Below are 24,093 nucleotides of genomic sequence, written 5' to 3' on the forward strand. Positions count from 1 at the left end.
CGGATGCAGCTGCACAGGGTGATAATAGCGACAGCAGTGATACTCCCCCAATAGGGTAGCCGTGTGGGCCATGAGCCCATGGAGGTGTTTTTTTCCCCAGGATCCACACAGGTGGGTTTTGGTGTGCACCCTGTCCTCGGACCTCCTGGGTGGCCTCCCAAACCCCCCCGGGCCCATCAATGGCCATTTTTGATTTTGATTTTTGATTTTGATTTTGATTTTGATTTTTATTTTTATTTTTATTTTTATTTTTAAATTTATTTTTCCCAATTTTTTTGGGACAATTTGTTGCCTTCCGTGGTTCCCGTGGGCATACGCTGCATTGTGGCTGGGCACATGCAGGCTTGTCATGTATTTGGTTCAGATGCTTGGGTTTGAGTCACACACACCCCTCCTGCTTCCCGTTTCCATGGGCTTGCAAAGGGTGTGCCCAAGTGACATTGACATACATGGTGACATTGGACTCCCACTACATGTGTGGGTAGTCTAGTCAATACTGTGTATACATTCCTAGTGCATAGTGCTGTTGTGTTGTACACTGCATGTTGCATTGATGTGTAACTCATCATCTGTGTCTACCTCCCAATTTGCAGGTCCCTTCCTCATGTCTACACAAGGCCCTCTAGTTTGGAGATGGGGTCCATGTTGGCAGCAGTGCACCTACTACTCTACATGGCGCCAACACTGCACAGTTGGTAGTGGTGGGAGTGCAGGCATTTCCAGGTGGTGAGACTACTAATTTATTACATTTGTGATGTCATGTTAATGGTAGTACCTGCTCAAGTTTGTTGTTGGTCCTGCATTACTGTGAGCATTTCAGGTGTTGCAAGTTTAAATTAGGGACACTGTACATTGTGACACTAGTGTCATGTTGTGGGGATTACTTAGTTTACCTGCAAATGGCATGACATGGCACGGTGTGTCATGTGGCGGTGCTGGGGATGGATTGGCTGACATGGCACTGTCCTCTTGTTGCATTTTGCAAGTGGGTATTAATTTTAGCTGCTTGGATGTGTTTCTTCACAAAACTGCGTTGGTGGTGTCTGTGTGGGTAGGGATGCACACATTGTAACGCTTCCAGGTGAACAATCTCAGGCTGATATGGTTTTCACGGTTGATTCTCCAGACATTCAGGATCAGTGTCATGTTGAGTCATCATTGATTGTCAGATGGAATGTGCCAGGGCAGTGTGGACTCCACAGGGGTGTGATTACTATGTGAAGTAATTAGCCACTAGCTGTGTACGGGCTGCCTCCCCCGTGCCCTTTCCCCTCCCATGCGCAGCGGCTGTGCATGTGGTTGGGGATGTGGGGCCACCACCATGTCCACGGCCAGGCCACGGCATGTTGCAACGTTGTGCAGGACACATGCTGCCACCATGATCCTGCACACTACTGGGGGATCGTACAACAGCTGGCTGCCAGAACGGTCAAGGGAGCGAAAGCGTGACTTTAGCACTCCGAATGTGCGCTCCACTATGCCCCGGGTTGTAATGTGGGCTGTGTTATATCTTACCTGGGGTGGCGTGGTGGGGTTCCGAATTGGCGTCATCATGTGGGGGCTGAGAGGGTAGGCACTGTCCCCTGTGGAGGTGGTGATTGGTATCATTGGTGGGGTTGTGCCCTGCTCAGTATCTGACATGCGTGCATGTGCAGTGGCATTCATACTCACCAAGCAGCCATGTATCGCCATGCCGCCCAGCTTCTAGGTCCCAGCTTAGGGTGGACATTCGGTAAATGAAGCTGTCGTGGGTGGACCCGGGATAGTTGGCATATACTGAGGTGATGATTCCCTTGGCATTACATACTACCTGCACGTTGATGGAATGCCAGTGCTTGCGGTTCCTATAGATGTGCTCTGATGCCCTGGGGGGACGTAGAGCCACATGGGTGCAGTCGATGGCACCTAGCACTTTGGGGAATCGTGCCACACCGTAAATATCCAGGGCGGCAGCATGCCTTTCTGCAGGTGTTCTGGGCAGGTATGTGTGCCTGCGGACTGATGGGCGTCCAGTGATGATGTTCAAGACCTGGTGTAGGCAGCGTGACTGGGTGGCCTGTGATACCCCACCCACTATGGCACTTGTCCGCTGAAATGATCCAGTGGCTAAGAAGTGCAGTACATTGAGGACCTTCTCCAGGGGGCTGAGTGCTTGGGAGCACAGGGTGGGTGATGTGAGGTCATCCTCCCACTCACTCACCAGGTCCAGTATTATGTGTGGTGGAAACCTGTACCTCCCATACACCTGGTCATCAGGCATCCCGAAAAGGCTGGTTCTGGGTGTGAATATTCTGGCCCTGACTATCCTCCTCCTCCTCCTTTGGTAGCCCACGCCCACTGCTGCTAGGAACGGTATGTTCATCCTGGGTCTGAGCTTGTTATTTTGTTAGCGCGCAAATTTATGCGTTGCGCGCGTTGTAGGCGAGCGTGTGACCCGCGCACCCCTGAAATCCAGTACCCAGTCCAATAGCGTGTGGAAATTCCCGCGCACCCCGGGATACAGGTGCGCTGACGTACTTGCGTGTGTAAGTGCCCGCGCACCCCTGATATACACGTACATAGGCCAATCGCTTGTACGCGCACTTTTGTCCAATTACACGCGATGACACTCTGACGTGCTGTCCAATTACACGCAATGACACTCTGACGTGCTGTCCAATTACACGCGATGACACTCTGACGTGCAGTCTTACCACGTGTGCTCTGTCATCACATGCTGTGTGGGAAACACCCGTGCGGGTCACGTCACAGACGCGCTTACGCGCTGAGGGCCTTTGGTCCAATAGAATCGCGTATGCGTGCTGACGCGCTTACGCGCTGAGGGCCTTTGGTCCAATAGAATCGCGTATGCGTGCTGACGTGCTTACGCGCTAAGGGCCTTTCCTCGATTTTCACGCTGACGTGCACGATTTTCACGTGCCAAATCACTCCGTATCAAGCTGGCCACGCGTAAGCACACGGAAGACCACGCTACTGCCCAGAAGGCCGAACTACTGCCCCCCAGAGCCCCGAGCACGCTCCCACCTGCCATCTGCTGCTGCCTGACTGCCTGCTGCCCACGTGCACTGCCATTTGCTGCCTGCACATCAGCCAGGGGTGCTGTTGCTGTGACCACCCCTGCTGGAACTGAAGACTCCCGACTGGGATTCCATCGCTCCACAGCCCAGCCCCAGGACCCAGTTGCCCACCCACTCCTGCCTCTGGGGTTGTCATGTCGGGGCAAACACCATCTGTGACCACTGACAACCCCCGGCCAGAGAGGCAGAGGGGCACCAGCTTCAGTGCCACCGAAGTTGGTGTCCTGGTGGAGCAAGTCCTGGGGCAGTATGATGCCCTCTTTGGAAGTTCCCGCGCCGACAAGGAAGGACGGACTCGGATCTGGACTGACATCGTGACTGCCATCAACGCGGAGGGGGTGGCAGTCCGGGACTTACAACATGCCAGGAAGCGCTGGGCGGACTTCAGGTCCAGGACCCTGAACAAGGCCCGGCGCCTCTTGAAGGCAGCGGATGCCAAGGGGCGCCGGGGCCACTTGTCGGAAGAACAGATGAGGGTCCTGGAACGCATATCCCCAGCGCTCCACGTCCAGGTCCTAGAGAAGCAGACCCGTCTGGAGTCGAGCGGTGAGTGTACATGCATCCTGATTGTGAGCAGTGCGTGTGGTGATTATTCGGTAGTGTGCAGGTTGCACATCTGTTTGTATGGGGTCGAGTATGGGTGGGGGTGTACAGGGCCATGGGTCTGACACATGCGGGGGCTGTAATGTGTGAGACATGGATGGTGCTTGTGTGTGTAGGCTTGCATGCCAAATGCAGTTGTGTGTGCACACATGTTTGGATGAATGTGTATGTAAGTAGACATGTCCGTGATGTCACGCATGTATGTTGTTTTCGGCTGCATGTATGAGCACTGTGTACATGTGCATGTGTGTGTATTTGACAAGGGTGCAACAGTGATGCAACATGGATGCATGTGACAGCGGTATGTGGAAGCCTGATTGGCAGATGTGACATGGATGCCCGTCTGAACACTGCGACACTTGGCAGAGGTGTACACATGCATGCAAGTGTGGTGGTGTGTGTACATGTGTGGTGCACTTCCTGTGTTGCATGTGATGTCTGGCTCCCCTTTGGCTGCTCATGCAGTTGTATGTGTAGGGATGGTGGTGGCAGTTGCGATATGGGTGTGGTATGGCTCATGTGTGCGAGTTGTAATGACATGTGTGTTGGGGATTGTGATGACATGTCTGAGGTTTGCCAATGGCACTCATGTGCAACTGTCATGTGTGTATATGTCCATTGTACAGTGCCCTGATGCCTGTGTTGTGTTTCTCCCTGTCTGCAGCGTCAACTGATGAAGAGGGCGGAGAAGGTGCTGTGGAGCACAGCGGCAGGAATCCCACCGCCAGCCGGAGACGCAAGGCCCGGCTCCCCTCCCGTGTTGTCATCTGGTCGGGGAGTGAGGAGTCCGGTGCCGCGTCCCAGGCCGCAGCTGCCGGGGGGAGGTCCAAGAGGCAGAGGTTGGAGTTCGACTCCTCGGCAGCAGAAGGGGCAGCTGGGACCCCACAGGGCCCAACAGGGGAAGATGGCACAGAGTCATCCAGGTTGGTGGGGGGTTTGGTGGAGGAGGAGGCCGTGCAAGCACCAGAGATGGGGTCTGGAGGTGGGGATCCCACTGGTGCTAGTGGTGCAGTGCAGGACCAGGGACAGGAGGCAGCACAGGCCGCCGCGGAGGTGCCTGTGTGCAATCCTGTCCCCGATCCTGTCCCTGCATCATCTTGCACCAGCAGGGATGCCTACGTCCAGACCAGTTTTCAGGCAGGGGATGAGCTGACGTCAACTGGCCTTCCTCTGCCTGCGGATGTGGCTATCCAGTTCCGGGTTGAGCCTGTCCTGGCTGGTGTGGCGTTGCGTCAACGGGCCATGCGAGGTGACCTGCAGTCTTTTCATGGAGAGACTGCACGTCATCTCGAATGGCTCGTTGACCACGTCAGCCTGCTGGGACAGGTCACCCAGGCCGGATTCCTCCGTCTGATGGGGCTTGCTCCGACCCCCTCCTCAACTGGACCCCCTACGCGCCAGTCGTCCTCTGTGACATCTTCCCACCCATCAGTCACCTGGGTGCCCTGTGGAGCTGCCTCTGACGGTGCGGCCAGGCTGGTGGAGGAGGCATCCCCGCCACAGTCGGGAGTCGGACGTCCAGCAGGGGTGGCCACATCAACAACTGAACCCCAGCCGGCGGAGGATGTGCAGGCAGCAGGAGGCAGTGCACAGGCAGAGGCACAGCAGCAGCAGCAACGTGGTGGGAGCCATGAAGGCTCGGGGCCTTCAACATCGGAGGGGCAGGCATCGGCCGGAGGGCAGGTTGACCCAGGACGGGGTGTGTCTTCTGTGTGGCAGCGGTTGGGCCAGCAGATAGGTGCGGAGCGGCGGCGGGCGGAAGAGGCGCGGCTCACAATGGTCAGGGCAGAGAACTCCATGCGGAGGGCCCTGAGGCGGGCCGAGTGCCTCGAGGCAATCCGCAGGGGGTTGGAGGAGGACAGGGCGTCGTCCCTGCGGACCCTCGGGGCCATGGAACAGGACCGCCTCCGGGACATCGAACAGGAGTTCGATGATGCCCTGGCCCGGAACACCACGGAGTGAGCCGCTGGACTTGCCCGCCGCCTTTGTATATAGTTCTTTAGTTTTAGGTTTCCTTTGTTTGTTCATATGATTTGGAGTCGACGGACACTGCTCCACTTTTTGTATATAGTTGCATTTTAGTTAGGGTTTTTTGTAGGTTTCCTTTGTTCAGTTGGGCTCATGGACCCTTGGATGTTTTGTACATAGTTCTTCATTGGATTGATTTTATTTTTCATTTGACTTTGGACTACATTTTTTTGGATTAGGATTTGGTGTTTTTATTTTTTTACACGGACATGCAGCTTATCTTTTTTTCATTCCCATTGTAGTTTGTTTCATTTCATTTGCATTCTTATTTTTTTAATACAATTTTGTTTTCATACTTCACTGTGTGGTATCATCTCATTGCTTTCATGCATGTCATGTTGGGTGTTTTCCCATTCAATTGCAACCATTGTGTGTGACGGACATGGGTTCATTAGCTTTATGAACATTGGGGGTGTAACATGTAATTTCCTTTTCCATGTGGGTGAATGGGTTACTTGGTTGGGATTTTTGGCTGTGGAGGCTGACCATGACGCACATGATTGGGGATTGTGAGGACCTGGTGGAGGCTGCCCATGGTGGCTGGGGGGTGGGGGTGGGTGGGAGACATGAGTGGGGGCCTGGTGGAGGGTGCCCCTGCTGGCTGGGGGGTGGGGGTGGTGGGAGACATGAGTGGGGGCCTGGTGGAGGGTGCCCCTGCACTGCTGGGGGGTGCGGGTGGTGGGAGACATGAGTGGGGGCTTGGTGGAGGGTGCCCCTGCACTGCTGGGGGGTGGGGGTGGTGGGAGACATGAGTGGGGGCCTGATGGAGGCTGCCCCTGCACTGCTGGGGGGGGTGGTGATAGGGGACATGGTGGGGGCCTGGTGGAGGGTGCCCCTGCACTGCTGGGGGGTGGTCGTGATAGGGGACATGGGTGGGGGCCTGGTGGAGGCTGCCCCTGGTGGCTGGGGGGTGGGGGTGGTGGGAGACATGAGTGGTGGCCTGGTGGAGGCTGCCCCTGCTGGCTGGGGGTGGGGGTGGTGGGAGACATGAGTGGGGGCCTGGTGGAGGGTGCCCCTGCACTGCTGGAGGGTGGGGGTGGTGGGAGACATGAGTGGGGGCCTGGTGGAGGGTGCCCCTGCACTGCTGGGGGGTGGGGGTGGTGGGAGACATGAGTGGGGGCCTGGTGAGGGTGCCCCTGCACTGCTGGGGGGTGGGGGTGGTGGGAGACATGAGTGGGGGCCTGGTGGAGGGTGCCCCTGCACTGCTGAGGGGTGGGGGTGGTGGGAGACATGAGTGGGGGCCTGGTGGAGGCTGCCCCTGCACTGCTGGGGGGGGTGGTGATAGGTGACATGGGTGGGGGCCTGGTGGAGGGTGCCCCTGCACTGCTGGGGGGTGGTGGTGATAGGGGACATGGGTGGGGGCCTGGTGGAGGCTGTCCCTGGTGGCTGGGGGGTGGGGGTGGTGGGAGACATGAGTGGTGGCCTGGTGGAGGCTGCTCCTGCTGGCTGGGGGATGGGGGTGGTGATAGGGGACATGGGTGGGGGCCTGGTGGAGGCTGTCCCTGGTGGCTGGGGGGTGGGGGTGGTGGGAGACATGAGTGGTGGCCTGGTGGAGGCTGCTCCTGCTGGCTGGGGGATGGGGGTGGTGGGAGCCATGAGTGGGGGCCTGGTGGAGGGTGCCCCTGCACTGCTGGGGGGGGTGATAGGGGACATGGGTGGTGGCCTGGTGGACGGTGCCCCTGCACTGCTGGGGGGTGGGGGGGTGGGAGACATGGGTGGGGGCCTGGTGGAGGGTGCCCCTGCACTGCTGGGGGGTGGTGGTAGTGATAGGGGACATGGGTGGGGGCCTGGTGGAGGCTGCCCCTGGTGGCTGGGGGGTGGGGGTGGCTTGTGGAGGGTGCCCCTGGTGGCTGGGGGGTGGGGGTGGTGGGAGACATGAGTGGGGGCCTGGTGGAGGGTGCCCCTGGTGGCTGGGGGGTGGGGGTGGTGGGAGACATGAGTGGGGGCTTGGTGGAGGGTGCCCCTGCACTGCTGGGGGGTGGGGGTGGTGGGAGACATGAGTGGGGGCCTGGTGGAGGGTGCCCCTGCACTGCTGGGGGGTGGGGGTGGTGGGAGACATGAGTGGGGGCCTGGTGGAGGCTGCCCCTGGTGGCTGGGGGGTGGGGGTGGTGGGAGACATGAGTGGGGGCCTGGTGGAGGGTGCCCCTGCACTGCTGGGGGGTGGTGGTGATAGGGGACATGGGTGGTGGCCTGGTGGAGGCTGCCCCTGGTGGCTGGGTGGTGGGGGTGGTGGGAGACATGAGTGGTGGCCTGGTGGAGGCTGCCCCTGCTGGCTGGGGGGTGGGGGTGGTGGGAGACATGAGTGGGGGCCTGGTGGAGGGTGCCCCTGCACTGCTGGGGGGTGGTGGTGATAGGGGACATGGGTGGGGGCCTGGTGGAGGCTGCCCCTGCACTGCTGGGGGGTGGGGGTGGTGGGAGACATGAGTGGGGGCCTGGCGGAGGGTGCCCCTGCTGGCTGGGGGTTGGGGGTGGTGGGAGACATGAATGGGGGCCTGGTGGAGGGTGCCCCTGCACTGCTGGGGGGTGGTGGTGATAGGGGACATGGGTGGGGGCCTGGTGGAGGCTGCCCCATAACTGCTGGGGGGTGGGGGTGGTGGGAGACATGAGTGGGGGCCTGGTGGAGGGTGCCCCTGCACTGCTGGGAGGTGGGGGTGGTGGGAGACATGGGTGGGGGCCTGGTGGAGGGTGCCCCTGCACTGCTGGGGGCTGGGGGTGGTGGGAGACATGGGTGGTGGCCTGGTGGAGGGTGCCCCTGCACTGCTGGGGGGTGGGGGGGTGGTAGACATGGGTGGGGGCCCGGTGGTGGGTGCCCCTGGTGGCTGGGTGGTGGGGGTGGTGGGAGACATGAGTGGTGGCCTGGTGGAGGGTGCCCCTGCACTGGTGGCGGGGTGGGGGGGTGGGAGACATGGGTGGGGGCCTGGTGGTGGGTGCCCCTGGTGGCTGGGGGGTGGGGGTGGTGGGAGACATGAGTGGGGGCCTGGTGGAGGCTGCCCCTGGTGGCTGGGGGGTGGGGGTGGTGGGAGACATGAGTGGGGGCCTGGTGGAGGCTGCCCCTGCTGGCTGGGGGGTGGGGGTGCTGGGTGACATGAGCAGGTGTGCAGGGTGGTCCCCTGTGGTGTGTGCTGCCTGCAGGGGCCGTGGAGGGTGTACAGGGAATACCTGGGAGCACACAGCCAAATCGCGTGTAGATTTTCCCGCGTACCCCTGTCATACACGTGCCCAGCCAAATCACGTGTGGAACTTCCCGCGCACCCCTGTAATCCACGTACACGGCCAAATCGCGTGTGGAACTTCCCACGAACCCCTGAAATCCACGTACCCGGCCAAATCGCGTGTGGAACTTCCCGCGCACCCCTGAAATCCACGTATCCTGACAAATTGCGTGTGGAACTTCCCGCGCACCCCTGTAATCCACGTACACGGCCAAATCGCGTGTGGAACGTCCCGCGCACCCCTGTACTCCACGTACACGGCCAAATCGCGTGTGGAACTTCCCGCGCACCCCTGAAATCCACGTACCCGGCCAAATCGCGTGTGGAACTTCCCGCGCACCCCTGAAATCCACGTACCCGGCCAAATCGCATGTGGAACTTCCCGCGCACCCCTGAAATCCACGTACCCGGCCAAATCGCGTGTGGAAATTCCCGCGCACCCCTGTAATCCATGTACACGGCCAAATCGCGTGTGAGACTTCCCACGCACCCCGGTATACACGCACACGTATTTTTTGTCAGCGGGTGTCCGTGTTTGTGGGTACCCCTTTGCACGTCATTTGTCCTGGAGGGCCACAGTATAGGACATTCATCATGGCAGTATATAGGTGCTATTTGTTGGCGCACCTTTTGGCACACATTTCTTACAGGCGCAGAGACGCTACCGCCTGCTTTCTTGTGGCGGTCGTGTTTGTGCCTGTGCGCTGGTTTGAGCGTGCGCTTTTTTGCCCTATTCTATTCCATGAATACGTGTTGTAGGCAAGCGTGTGGGCGTTCCGCGCACTTGTGCCCTGTACTTCCACCGTGACGCCCACATTTTGGCAAGTTGTTCCCCCTTCCGAGTGTTACGCCCCGTGTTCCGCCTACTTTTGTTGCGTGCGCCGCGCTATGTGCGATTTTCGCTGTGGCCTGTGCGATTTTCGCTGTGACCTGGCGCACGCAGTTAGATGGCCTGTGCGCTAACGTGCGCCGCACACTTTAATATCGCACATCCGATGGTTTTCTCGCGCACGGCCTTCCATGAATCTATGTGCACTGCTTTTCGTCTGATTTTCGCACTTGCACTGCGATTTTCGATATTCCACTGAGATTCGCACATTTTTGGCCACTTGCGCCGCGCTAATTATTCCATGAATCGGCCTGTAGGACTACAATGAGAGGTGACAGGTGAGGACAAGAGATGAGAAATGAGAGTAAGAGACGATGATGAGTGAAAAGAGACTTATAACCAGTGCAAACGATAAAATATGAAGACTAGGATAAGAAAAAGGAGATCAGAGAAGAGGACTAGAATGAGAGACTAGCCTGAGGGACTAGGACTACACACAAATAAGGGACTATCAATAGGATAAGAGGGTAGGATGAAGGTTAAGGGCTATGATAAGGGAATATTATAAGGGGCTTGGATGATGGAGTAGGGCAAGAGGCAAGAATGTGAAACAAATATGAAGAATGGGATTCACGACTAAAATGAGAGACTAGGATGAAGCACTAGAACAAGTAACTGGGATGAATGACTAGGATCAGGCATACGAATTAAGATGAGAGGCTAAAACATTGAAACTAGGAGCAGGAGACATGAGAGACTAGAGCCAGGGAACTAAGATTATAGGCTAGGACAACGGGATAAGGCACATGGAATGAGAGACTCTGATGGGAGACTGGTATTAGTGAATAGGATGAGGAGCATAGACTAGGATGAGAGACACATATTACAGATTAAGAACAAAAGACTAGAGTCTAAGTATGAGACACTAGAGCCAAGGAACAAAGACAAAGAAATAGGTTTAGAAATGAGGTTCCATTAGATGAAAGACTAGGATGAAAAACTACGACTAGTGGCTAGAATGAGGGACTAGATTGAGGATGGGAGACTGGGACTAGGATCAGAAACTATAATGAGAGAATATAACTATAATGGCAGACTAGGACTGATATGAGAGACAAGGACTAAAATGAGAAACTAGGACTAGAATGAAGGACTAGGAGAAAACACTGTGACTAGGATGAGGATGAGGGACCAGAGCAAGGGACTATAGGATAAGCAACTAAAAAGAGATGTTAAGACTTGGACTGGGGGAAATCTCCAGAATCAGAGATTAGGAGAAGGGTGTGGGACTAGGATGAGAGACAGTAAAAAGCGACTAGGATGAACAACTAGGTACAGAGACTGTGATGATAAACCAGGATAAGGAGAAGGTACATTTTTTATTTTATTGTGTATTTGTAATGCACCTATACATGGGCGTGTCTTAAAGTGCAACAAGGCAAGAGGGCGGAAGGAACAATCAAACTAAGTCTTGTACATTCGCATCATGCAAGTGCAGGTATTTATAATGCGCTTAATACCTGAGGTCGATTTTAAGCGCAGATCCGATATACAAACCAGTGTTGCTCAATGTGGTCTTGCTTCCAGGACCTGCGTCTTGCCACTGAGCTATCCTCCATTCACATGGTAATAGTGCACAAATCTACTCCTATGACAAAGGGATAGAACCAGTATATAGGACTAGGAAACCTATTGTGAACACCTGTGAGTAACTGCTCACATCTCTGGAGTCTAACTCTCCAGCTTTCCTCATTCTACTTGATCTCTCCTCTGCCTTTGACATGGTCAAGCATTCCATCCTCACAGAACAGCTCCACGATACCCTGGGTATCTTGGATCGGACACTGCACTGGCTGACCTCCTTCCTAAGTGACCATCTGAGGTTATTCTGGGCACCTTCTCCCCTACCTCTTTGGTGTCCCCCAGGGCTGCACCCTCTCCCCTTGGCTCTTTAACAATTAGCTTGCTCCACAGGAACTCCTCATTTCCACCTTTGCACCTAACTTCCAGTGCTACGCAGATGACACACAACTTTTGTTCAAACTCCCAGTTTACCCTGTTACTTCTTCCTTCATCCAGGACTGCATATATGCAATCCAGTCCTGGTGCACTTCCAATGATCTCTGCCTCAATGCCAGCAAGACTGTGATCATTCCTATTGGGACCCCTGCTCCCTCTTTCTTCCCTTCACTTGTTGTATAAGCGCCTAACAAATGCACAATAAATAAACAAATACATTTCATTGGATTTAATTTTGCTACCCAGTTTCTTCTCATTCTCTACCCTTTTTTATTTGCATATTTGGCTAATACTCCAACCCCCGGGCCAAAGATTTCAGTACATTCCAAGATGCAAGATTAATTTTATGTTTGTTTCTATAAAATAGTTTTGTGTGTACTGTTTCATGCAAACCAAAACACAATAAAAAAAAAAAGATGGAAGATTATTCATCCAAAACATGTCAATCTCTGAATTCAGAGTCCTGGAAAGATCAGTTTTATTGAGGAGGGAAAATTCACTGACCACTGGGGGCTTCTATCTAGCAGGTCTCCATTGGCATGTATAGCTAGATACGAGGCGGCATGGCTCAAAATGATCTTGTTGCCAATGAAATTGGTTAACATACATTTGAGAGTAAGAAAAAATGTCTATATGTGAATAGCTTGAATGAGGTGGTGGAAACATTGTATTTATTATTTTGACACTTAGAGAGCGCACCGAACCCAAGGGCAACCGGGCGCTGGATACAGTACAAACATGTTTACAGACAACAATAGTACAAGGCGCATGTCAGTTTTACAGACTTGGGGGTGCATGGACTGAGTTAGAGTTCTTGCTTGAAGAGCCATGTTTTTTGGCCTTTACGGAAGGACCAGAAGTAGGATTTAGATCTAAGGGAGAGAAGAAGGGCATTCCAATGTTTTGCAGCAACGACTGGGAATCTGTTACCCCCTGCTTTTTGGAGCTTGAATCTGTGGACGGATAGTATGTGTGAATGGGCAGCCCGGGTGGGTCTATTGGTCTGTGATTTGGAGATTTTACAGGACAAGTATCCAGGGGCCGTATTTGACAAGCATTTTTGTGTTAATGAGAGTGTTTTGAGCATGATGTGTTCACAAACAGGTAGCCAGTGGGCCTTCTGTCTTGCCGGGGAGATATGCTCTGATTTTGTGATGTTTAAGGCTGGTCTTAGTGTGCTATTTTGAAGGATCTGAAGTTTTTTTTATGTTCCGAGTGGGTGAGCCTACAAAGAAGGCATTGCAGTAGTCTATCCTGGAGAAAATAAGGACTCTGACGATGTGATACAGCTTTCAGGTGTCAGGAAATGTCTGCATGTGTTGATGAGCTTTGACATATATGCTGAGGCAGAGGCGATGGCATTTACGTGTCTTGTTAGGGAGAGCAAGGATTCTAGGTATACTCCCAGCGTTTAAACTTGTTTAGAGACTGGGATATGTTACCATCGATAATGAAGGATTTATAGTCTTCGTTAAGCTTGTTCAGACGCGATTGTGATCCTATAAGAGGCAGCTAAATTTTCTCGTCATTTAAGCATAGAACATGTTGAGCCATCCACACCTGTATGGTATTTTGCTTAGAGCATTGGAGTCAGTGTTGTAATTGCCTGAGATGGGTTGGAACATCTGGGTGTCATCTGCATAGTTAGTGTAGCCAACACCCAGATTCTCCAAGAGGAAAAATAAAGGTTTGGTAAATATATCATAAAGTGTCATGAAACGCAGGAGCCCTGGGGATCTCTACATGTGACTGGGGCTGGTGGGGCCATGTTCATTTGGAGTAAGGAGATTTTGTCCAGAAGTGCCTATTGAATATTAGAGTATCAAGAGGTGTCTTTGAGTGAACTATTTGGGAGGGAGATTGGTGATTCTTTTTCTAGCAACATAGCAAAGAGTTCTCGCGTAAATGAGTTAGCCCTTTCTATGCGCTCATTGTAAATCAAGATTTTGCATGGAGAATGGCATGTTTTTAGGTTTTGGGTTTGGACATTGCAGTTAAATGCTCTTTGTTGGCAAATGAAGGTAATTCTTTCCAAGAAGACTTGGCTGCTCGCTTAGTAGAGCGTAGTGCTTTGAGGTTTGGGGTGTACCAGGAGTTCAGGTAAGCTCTTGGTTTCAGTTTACGATTACTCAAAGGAGCAACCTTGTTTATGGCGAGTAATAGGGGGGTTTGGTTATAAAGTTCTACCATAGAGCTGGGATCATTGGTTGAATGATGATGGTCCGTTAATGTTTGCAGCAGTAAGAGCGAGTTGGCTGGGGGGATATTTCTTGAAAGGGTCACTGCAGCAGGTAGAGGTGTATCGCAAGTTGGACTTTTCTTGGGTATTTTAAATAAGATAACCTTGTGGTCAGTCCACAGGCAGGGGGCATTGGATATGATGTTGGTATTGCAGTTAGCATCTGCCAACCAGTCTGGTGTGCGACCTTTGTCATGAGTGGGATGATTGATGCGTTGGGTGAAGCCTAGGGCTTTAAGGGAATTGGAAGGGCAAGTGCAACATCATCATTAGGGTCGTTAAAACATAAATGTCCATCACCCAGGAGGAGGATTCTGGAGTTTGGTTTGGTGTTGCTCGATAGCAGATGTGCAATGTCTTTCTCAAAGGAAAGTAGGGGGCCAGGCCGCCTGTAGATTAAGTCTATAGCTATTGTGGCAGTTCTGGCCAGGGAGATTTTGCTTGAGAGCAATTGTCCAGACTGTAATGGTTGGAGATTTCTCTGATAGACAATTGAATTTTGGCTATGATAGCCACACCGCCTACTTTGGTGACCAATCTGTGTTTCCTAAAGATGGCAAGGGAGTGGGAAGGGAACAAAGAGATCCAAATTATGGACAACTGCGTCCCATGCACACTTTCTACGAGGCAATAAAGCCTTGGTATATACATTTTTCAAAATGTAATTCAATTCTGAAAACCAGTTAGAATAATGAATGATTCACAATCAACAAATAATGACCAAAAAATGGCAATTTCAATGATTAGTATATAGAAATTCAGTGACACCGTTTTGTTAAAAAAACAATGTTTTGCATTTTATATGCTTGTGGTTGGGCCAACGTGTTTCGAGTTTGATACACTCTTCGTCAGGGGCAGCATATTTAACAAATTATATCTACAAAGAAAGGAAATTAAATTCCACATTTAGAATTTAATTATACGAAGCAAATAGGTGTTTGTTAACAAAAACTTGATATTCAGAAAAAATAATAAAAATGAGTAAGTCTTAATTACATTCTGTCTCTAATACACATTAGCATCCTAATATTGCACCATCATGAATCTTGGTTTATAGCTAAAGGTAGTTGAGGCTACCTTCTGTTCTATTCACATAGAATGTAATCCAATTTGTTAGAAATACATTTTTTCTGACATTGGCCTGTTATCAAAAAAAAACACATCCTCATATCCGACCTCTTGGGTGGGTCCTTTGCTGTTTAGCAAATTGTGTACCAAAGAAATTGCTTGTGTACTCTGGTAGTGGCTGCAAACGTAAGATTTTATAAAATGCCAGTAGCTTATTCTGTGTCGAGATCTTACCTAAAAGGAAGATGAGGTAGAGAGGGAAATTCCTAGGTTTGTAGGATTACGAGCATCCATATAAATGGAAAGTGTTTGTGTGGCCAAGATGACCTAAAATTGAAGAAGAGCGGAAATTAAAATAATAAAGTGATTAGAACACTCCTTACATCTATTGAGTGTTAAAGAGGAAAAGATTCAAGTACTAAACTACAGAATTTTTTTTGATAAAGTCTTAGATATGTAACCTTAAAGCACTAGTATGTGTTTCTGTGTAGAATAAAGCTGAAGCGGGGACTCACCCCACTTAAAATAGAAAGCAGTCAATAGCTGTGGAAAGTGGGTTGTAAGGAAGCAACATTGGCAAGCAAGGTCACTTCATGCTGCTATCTCGGATGTGTCGGTTCACCCCAACTGAAAAAAAGAGAGGGCAACCTAAATAAAAGGAAGTAGTTAACTGCACACAGGAGTTCCTGGACAGTTTCCTCTTTGGAAGCATACCAAAGCCACTTCTTCCTGCCTTGAAAAACGTGTGGAGGTTTTTATGTTTTAGAGGGGGCATGATGTCACTCGCGCATGCGCGAACGACGTAAAAAATTAAAATAAGCTATGACGTCACTTGTGCATGCACGAACGACATGAACAAAGAACACGTAGAGGGTGTAAAGAAGCTGTATATGGCGTACTTCGAATAAAAAAAAGAAGGTGAAATTACGTCACGTGCGCAACGTCATCGGGTGTTTAACGTAATAACTTTACATCCAACTAGATGTAGGGCGGTTGAGTGCCAAAATGATATGCAAATAGTCAAAATACCAATACTTACCAACTGAACTGAGCCAAATAGCTCCTAATGTTTTCAAAAAGGAAGTGTAAGGAAAGAAGGCTCCATATTAGAAGAGAAAATATATTTAAAAAGACATAAAATGACTAGTAGATATGTCATAGTGGATTTGAGTGTCCAAGGTGGACGTAATAACTTTCAATCCAACTAGATGTAAGGTGCTTGAATGCCAAAATGTAATGGAGAAGGATACGTAAATAACCTAAATACCAATGCTGTCAGTGTAAACTGAGCCTAATAGCACCTAATGTTTTTGGAGAAGGAAGTGAAAATAAAGAAGGCTCAATGTCAGAAGAGGATACATATAAAAGGCATGACTAGAAGATATTATTTGTCATAGTAAAGTCGAGCGCCCAAGGTGTTCCCTCACATTAGGCAAAAAACATACGATGCATATCTAATGTGGAATATTACTCAATTGTCAAACACATTCGATTTCTTTGTGTTATTCACTGAAAATACACTTATGCTAAAACTATGGCAGTTATGAGATTGTGTTATATCCTCTAAACCGAACTAAGGTTACACTCCATTGTTTAAGTACGAATACATACATACATACTTAGAACGTGACGATGTACAAATATCTACCCCATGAAGTATGGGTGTACAATCTACTGTCAACACAAGATGTGGCATTAGTAACTCTGTGTTCCAATAACTCCAATAAGGGAAACTGCGGTCCAACAAAAGTGTGTGTGTTGTCAAAAAGATTAGCCATTCATACAAAAAAATAGGTATCCGGCCACCACTGGGATATGACGATCTGCTCTTAGTAATCTCAATGTGTGTGCAGTTGAACCCATTTTATAAAAAAGGGCCAAGATAGTAGTCCTCATTTGTTCCTAATGGTGTCATAGCATCCAATTTGTTAATCCAAAACAATTCCCTTTGGGCTAGCAGTTTGGGTAAGTTACCTCCTCTGTTTAGTGGACGTAGGACCTCCAGCACTACCAGCTTCATTTGAGATATGTTGTGTTTCATATCCCAAAAGTGTCTAAAAACTGGAGATTTACAGTTTTGTGTCCTGATACAGGATTTGTGCTCTGTCCACCTGTCTTTGGCTTTTCTGTTGTTTCACTGAAAAAACAGTGATTACCTAATTCAGAAATATCCTGTAACTCTGGTATTTTAGGGGCTATAAACCAGGATTCATGATGGTGCAATATTAGGATGCTAATGTGTATTAAAGACCGGATGTCATCAAGACTTATTCATTTTTATTATTTTTTCTGAATATCAAGTTTTTGTTAACAAACACCTATTTGCTTCATATAATGAAATTCTAAATTTGGAATTTAATTTCCTTTCTTTGTTGATATAATTTGTTGAATATGCTGCACCTAATGAAGAGTGTATTAAACTCGAAACGCGTTAGGCCAACCAGAAACATATAAAATGCAAAATATTGTTTTTTTTTTAACAAAAAGGTGTCACTGAATCTCTATATGCTAATCATTGAAATTGCCAGCTTTTGGTCATTATTTGTTGATTGTGTATCTTTCATTATTCTAACTGGTTTTCAGAAATGAATTAATTTTTGAAAAATGTACATAACATTCCCTGGGCTTTGTTGCCTCTTAGAAAGAGTGCAGGGGACACAGTTGTCCATAATTTGGATCTCTTTGTTCTCTATATATTTCCAGCCTAGATACCAAGGCTGAGGTTTTCTCCCCCGCACCTAGAATCTAGATAACATTGCCAACTATATACCCAGTTTCCACTAAATTTGAGTTACCTTGGTGTGCAAGTGTGTTCGCCTGTGTTTAAGGGAGAGGGAAGGCCCAGCAGCTGCATGCAGCCATCTTTTTGTGACGGCTATTAAGTCAAGGTTATTAGAAGTGATGAGATATGTCTAGCGCATGGGCTAGGAGGGATCTATTATTCATCAAGGCTCCCTTAAGGACTGTAGTAGTGTCAGGAGATTTATTGACTGTGCGAGTGAGCTTGCCTAATGAGTGAATTCTGTTCATACGGGTGTAACTGGTTGGGTCAACTGTGCCAGGCGCTACAATAGTTACCGAGGTGGTTAGCTCCCAGTTACAGGGGGTGTTGGTGTTTACATGGCAGTCGGTTCCACAGTATTCAAAGTCCCTACAGTGGGTCCTTGGAGGGGGGCCAGCAAGGGGATGCGGGCTGAGCGGTAAAAGAGGCATTCTGGGTCAGCAGGTTCCTGAAAGCACATGGCCATAGGAATTATATGGGTTTTTATGCCATGGGGTACATGGGACAACAGTAATTAGAGGGGCTGCAGGCTCCAGAGTACATGTGTCATCAAGGATTCCAGTGGCTATAGGCTTCCAGATACATGTTGCATCACAAAGTAGTGGAGCTGCTGGCACAGAATACCTATAGTTACAGGGGCTGTAGGCTCTGGGATACATGAGACAGTGGTTACAAGGGCAGTAGGCTCTGGGATAAATGAGCCATCAATGGTTACAAGGGCTGCAGGCTCCAGAGTACACGTGTCAACAATGGTAACACGGGTCTACAGGATTCCAGATACATGTTGCATCACAAATTAGTGGAGCTGCTGGCACTAGAATACATGAGTCATCTATAGTTACAGAGGCTGTAGGCTCTGGGATACATGAGACAGTGGTTACAAGGGCAGCAGGCACTAAGGTGCATGAGACATCAATGGTTAAAAGGGCAGTAGGCTCTGGGATAAATGAGACATCAATAATTATAGGGGCTGCAGGCTTTAAAGTACATGAGGCGCCAAACGCTGCCTACTTTGGAATGCATGGGGCAACAATAATTACAGGTAGTACAGGTTCCAAGGTGCACATGGCATTGAAGGTTAGAGAGGCTTCAAGCTGTAAAGTACATATGGCATCAAGGGCTATAGGCTTTGGAATACATGGGGCAACAGTAATACAGGGGCTGTGAGCTCCAGTGTACTTGTGGCATCGAGGATTACAGGGGCTGCAAGCTTCAAGATACATGTTGCTTCACATATTAATGGGGCGTCTGGCACTAGAGTACCAATGTTATTGATAATTGCAGTGGCTACAGGTACTGTGGCAAAAGCAGTTACATGGGCGTTGAACTCTGTGGAGCGTGGGGCAACAGCAATTACAGTGGCATTAGGTTTTATTGTACATATGGAATCGAAGCATATAGGAGCGACAGGCATTATGGTACCTGTGACGGAAGTAGAATTGTCAAGAGAGGACTCTGAAATGTGGATGTCTTTGTCGATTACGGAGGCTGCAGGTTCAGAGTTTCCAAAGGCAACAATAGTGTCAAGGGCATCTTTAGCTGTGGTGATCCTGAATTGGGCAGTGGATGCCAGTGTTAGCAGGGCAGCCACTATATCGGTCTCCGGCGATATGTGGGTAGGGGTGCATTAGATGCCAGCAGTGCGCTTGCTGACTCTACTGAAAAGTTTGTCAGGTTTGCACTTGGGGAGAGTGGTGCGATGCTCACGGCTATGCTTTTGCCAAAGTGGCTGCATATGTAACTGTGTGAGGTAAGGGCTTCTGTAAATAAGCATAGAGCTTGGGGGGTCCCAGATACAGTTGTTGTTGGACCAGGTAACTTGAGGCTAGGGCATTGCGAGGGGCCAATCGGGCTTCTGTAGAAGCAGGACAATGGGCCAGCAAGGCCTTGTTCTGAGTTTTACTGCAACGGCGGACATCTTTTCCAGGAGATGATGCTCCATTCTTTTTGATGTGTCTCCAGGCTCTGGGTCTTCTCGGAGGCCAGTGGGACACGCATCCACGACCAAAGGGGGCCAAACAGGACTATTCAAAGTCCCTACAGTGGGTCCTTGGAGGGGGGCCAGCATGCTGTCAATTTCCTTTCAGCAGGATTTAGTGTTCTCCATGGCATGGGTGAACCACAACAAGATTATCGCTGTGCAAGTGGACGGCTTTGTGTCTCCCAGCTAAATTATCATAAAACCAGTTTCAGTGCAATTTAGGTTCTTGATTTACAATAATGGTGTCTTCTTCGAGTGTGTTTGGTGTTTGTTTCAAAGCCATTTGCAAGAAATCATTAGATGAGCTGGGGAAATTGATTTGAACCATATTAGCACTCTCAACAAGTGCATTGTAACCAGGCAGTGATAAGGCATGCAACTGAAGCAGCTGGGGAAATGGCAGTACAATCTGTTTAGATATATTCTACCAAAACAAAAGAGGTGATGTCTGGAAGGTTTAGAATGAATCTTAATCTCTGGCATTGCTCTGGGCAACCCTCCATACCATGGTTCTTCGCCTGCCAAGCCATTACAGAAGGGGAAAGACCATAGGCAAATCAGGCTTGGCCCCACCCCCAAAGGGGTAGTCCAGCCCAAACGTCTAGGTCACATCCCTTCTGCACGAGACCACAAGCATCCCCAGACATGTTTCAGCCTTGTTGGGCGTCATCAGTGAGGAGTAGCTTGGGTCTCTAGGCCCAGCAGGCACAGGACACACGTCTGGGGTTGCTTGTGTTTCCGTGCAGAGGAGACCTGCCCTAGCAGTTCGGGCTGGGCTGCTACCATTGGTGGCAGTACCTGACTGATTTGCATATGGCTGACCCCTTTTACAATGGCACAGACGAGCTAAAAACAGTGGTGTGGAAGCTTGCCCAGAGCAATGCCAGTGGTTCAGATTAATTCAAAACCTTCAACCTATCATTTTTGTGGTCACAGTTTGTCTCACTATGTGAGAGAGGGTATGCCCAGACGTGGGTCCCTTGCTTGCTGCACCATAGGGAACCAAGCTGCACCTCACTGAGGAGGCCCAACAAGGCTGACACATGTCTGGGGTTGCTTGTGTTTCCGTGCAGAGGGGACCTGGCCTAGCATTTCGGGCTGGGCTGCTACCATTGGTGGCAGTACCTCACTGATTTGCGTATGGCTGGACTACTTTTGCAATGGCGCAGACAGGCTAAAAAACGGTTGTGTGGAAGGTTGCCCAGAGCAATGCCAGTGGTTCAGATTAATTCAAAACCTTCAACCTATCATTTTTGTGGTCACAGTTTGTCTCACTATGTGAGAGAGGGTATGCCCAGACGTGGGTGCCTTGCTCGCTGCGCCATATGGAACCAAGCTGCACCTCACTGAGGAGGCCCAACAAGGCTGAAACATGTCTGGGGCTGCTTGTGTTTCCTTGCAGAGGGGACCTGGCCTAGCAGTAAGGCTGGGCTGCTACCATTGGTGGCAGTACCTTGTGAAACGGGATATCATATTGTGCCTCCTTTATTGTATATATTGGCCTAAGCCCAGTCGCTCTGCGATGAAATCCGTGTTGCAAGGTTCTGACCTTAGATCGACCTAGCTGCCATTTTGGGTACATCCACCATTTTGATTTCTGTTTTAAAGTCACTCTGTGTTCTAAAATGATGGACAGTGTTTTCCCGCTTGTAACCTAGCCGTCCTGACCTTCATGCAGAGTTAATGTCCAAACTGCCCGTAGGCTAAATGTTAGGACCGTGTAATGAGATCTTGTCCTACGTTTGACCTGTAGGTCGAGGATTACCTATGGTAACAAGCCGAAAGGGCTGGTATTCGCTGTGATGTACTGTGGGCCAGATAGCTATCTGATACTTTGTTTCTTTGTAAAATGTACAGTTGTTTGAATAAAGATCTGAGAATCTTTATAAGCCTGTGTTTGGTGTATTTCCTTATGGGGTACTCAGCCTCGATATTTTCTTTTGCTTTTACAGATGGCGCCCGAATAGGGACCCTCAAAATTGATGCCAGCTCGTTGAAAGTTGACACGGCTATTGGACCGGGATCGGGGGTGTAAAAGGGGGCCCCTTTCATGGATGAGAAGCGATACCTCAGCAGCGCTGTACGACCCGATCTCTGGGTGGTGAGCATGCGGTCCGAGTTGGCATCTTGACAAGGGTCCATATATCGAGGCGGGCAGATTTGCCGAAATCACCAACAACGTGGGACCTTGGTTAGAACTTTTTGCAATCCGATCGGACCTCCTTAGGATTTGATCAGGTGAGTCGTGACCCCATTCTTAAGTATCCTGATAATTTGTATTGGTGCATTGAACTCGCAAGTACAATTATTGACCAGGTAACACAAGTATTCTGATATGCTTGGGAAATTGTCTGCCTGCTTCAGGGCGTTATTCCGTAGTGACAGACAATATTTGGAATTTGGCCGACCGGCGGCAATGGAGGGGTCGCCTGCGTGTACTATGTACTGTAAGCACGGCATTGGTAGTATAGTATTTAATGATATTTGGCACAGACAAACTAGACATGCTCCCAAACTTCAGTGGCCAATCAATGGTAGTTTTGAAATTCCTCGTATTGAATACTTAGAATCCATATTATTGAAGAAAAAGGCTAGACCTGCAGCATTCGATGTATTACAGAATTGGAAGAAAGAAGCTATGCAGCAGCTTAAGAGCAGAGTAAAGCAGGCGCGCCGTCATACGACGAACGCCGAAAAAGCATTGTTATATGACCAGAATAAACAGTCTGAGTCAGTTAGGAATATGGATAGGGCTTTCTCGCTTGGTATCCAGAAAATGTATCGTCCAAAGACTTTCATGTATCTGATGAATTATCGACAAAATTCTAAATGAACATAGTCTGGTGCCACTGCGCCACCTCCGTATGCTCCTCTTCCGGCTGTTATTCCTCCTCTTGCTCCTCCTATTGTTCCTCTTAATGTTCCTCTTCTTCCTCCCGTTGTTCCTCCTCTTGTCGTCACTCCTCTACCTGCTCTTCCACCTTTGCCTGCTCTTACGGGTCCGGTGGCTAGCCTGCCGCGCCAGTGATAGTAGATTTGTTTCCAGATGTTCAAAAATGGCCTACTCTCCCTCTTCCAAGTGGTTCTACACCGCTTGCAGTAGATTAGGGAGCGGGATCGAGGGTTGTAACTCGTAATACTGTGTCGTCAGATAAAAAGCGTGAATTAACTGCGTGGGCTAAACAGTGCATGGAGAGGGACAAACAAGATGATGCTCTTGTCACACTCTGTAATTTGGACAATTTTCCTGAGAAAAACGTTTTTATGGAAGGATTAGGAATTCATTTATGTGTAATGTGGAATAGGCTAAATGATATTGATCTCCCACAAGGGTTAAGGGATTTGAATACTTTAGCATTCTCTACAAATGCTACAGAGAAAGTACAAGAGCATGTAAAGAGGGTTTTTGAGTGTAGAAAGGAGTTGAAAAGGTTGAAGAATGAAGATGAAGATGGTGATAGTTTGGACGTTATGTTCGTGCAGAAAAGTTTTTTTTCCTTATCGAAAATCGATAAATGAGGAAACACAAATTTGTACGAAAGATGCGATTAGGTGGATCTTAGATACGTCGATAACTCCTGTTGAAGTATATGACACGTATAGTCAGCATACGCCAGAAATGCAGAGGAAAGTGATACCGATGATGGTAGAGTATCTGCAGGATGAGTGCGTAAAAAGAAAGATGTGTTGTCCCGCAGAGTTATTGAGTATTTATAAGAGGGCTTTTTCGTTTGACACTTATTCGACTGCTTTAGTGCTCAATTTAGCTCTGTTGCTTAGTAAGCATTCGGAGTTGCCTATTTCTCAGTTGCCTATGAGAGAGGTTCCTCCGACATTTGTCCCAAAAGTAGAGATTCCTGCTAATCCTGCAGCAGGTACTGCTGCTCAAGAAATTCCTGCACATTATGTGTCGTAGTTCGTTCACGTCCCGTTCTCGAAAAAGGAAGTGAACACCATTAAACGATCTATTCCCGATAGTAGGAAGAATCTGACAGGGTTCTACAAAGAAATAGAGTCTTTCTTGCAATCATCAGTATTCACCTTAAGTTATATTGATTTGTTATTTCCTGTACTCCTGCCTGTTGACTTATGGATACAGATTAGGACTGTAGATGATGTACCAGGGTTAGGAGATACAGGGATACTATGTCTAGACTCGATAGAGAAAGACCAGCTGGTGAGAGACCTCCACAGGTAATACTAACTTTGCCTGATAGAATAGTTAAAAAATTGAAAACTATAATTCCTGAAAGAA

Source organism: Ambystoma mexicanum, chromosome 5p, assembly GCF_040938575.1.
Source record: "Ambystoma mexicanum isolate Mex_15411 chromosome 5p, UKY_AmexF1_1, whole genome shotgun sequence".
NCBI classification, from domain to species: domain Eukaryota; kingdom Metazoa; phylum Chordata; class Amphibia; order Caudata; family Ambystomatidae; genus Ambystoma; species Ambystoma mexicanum.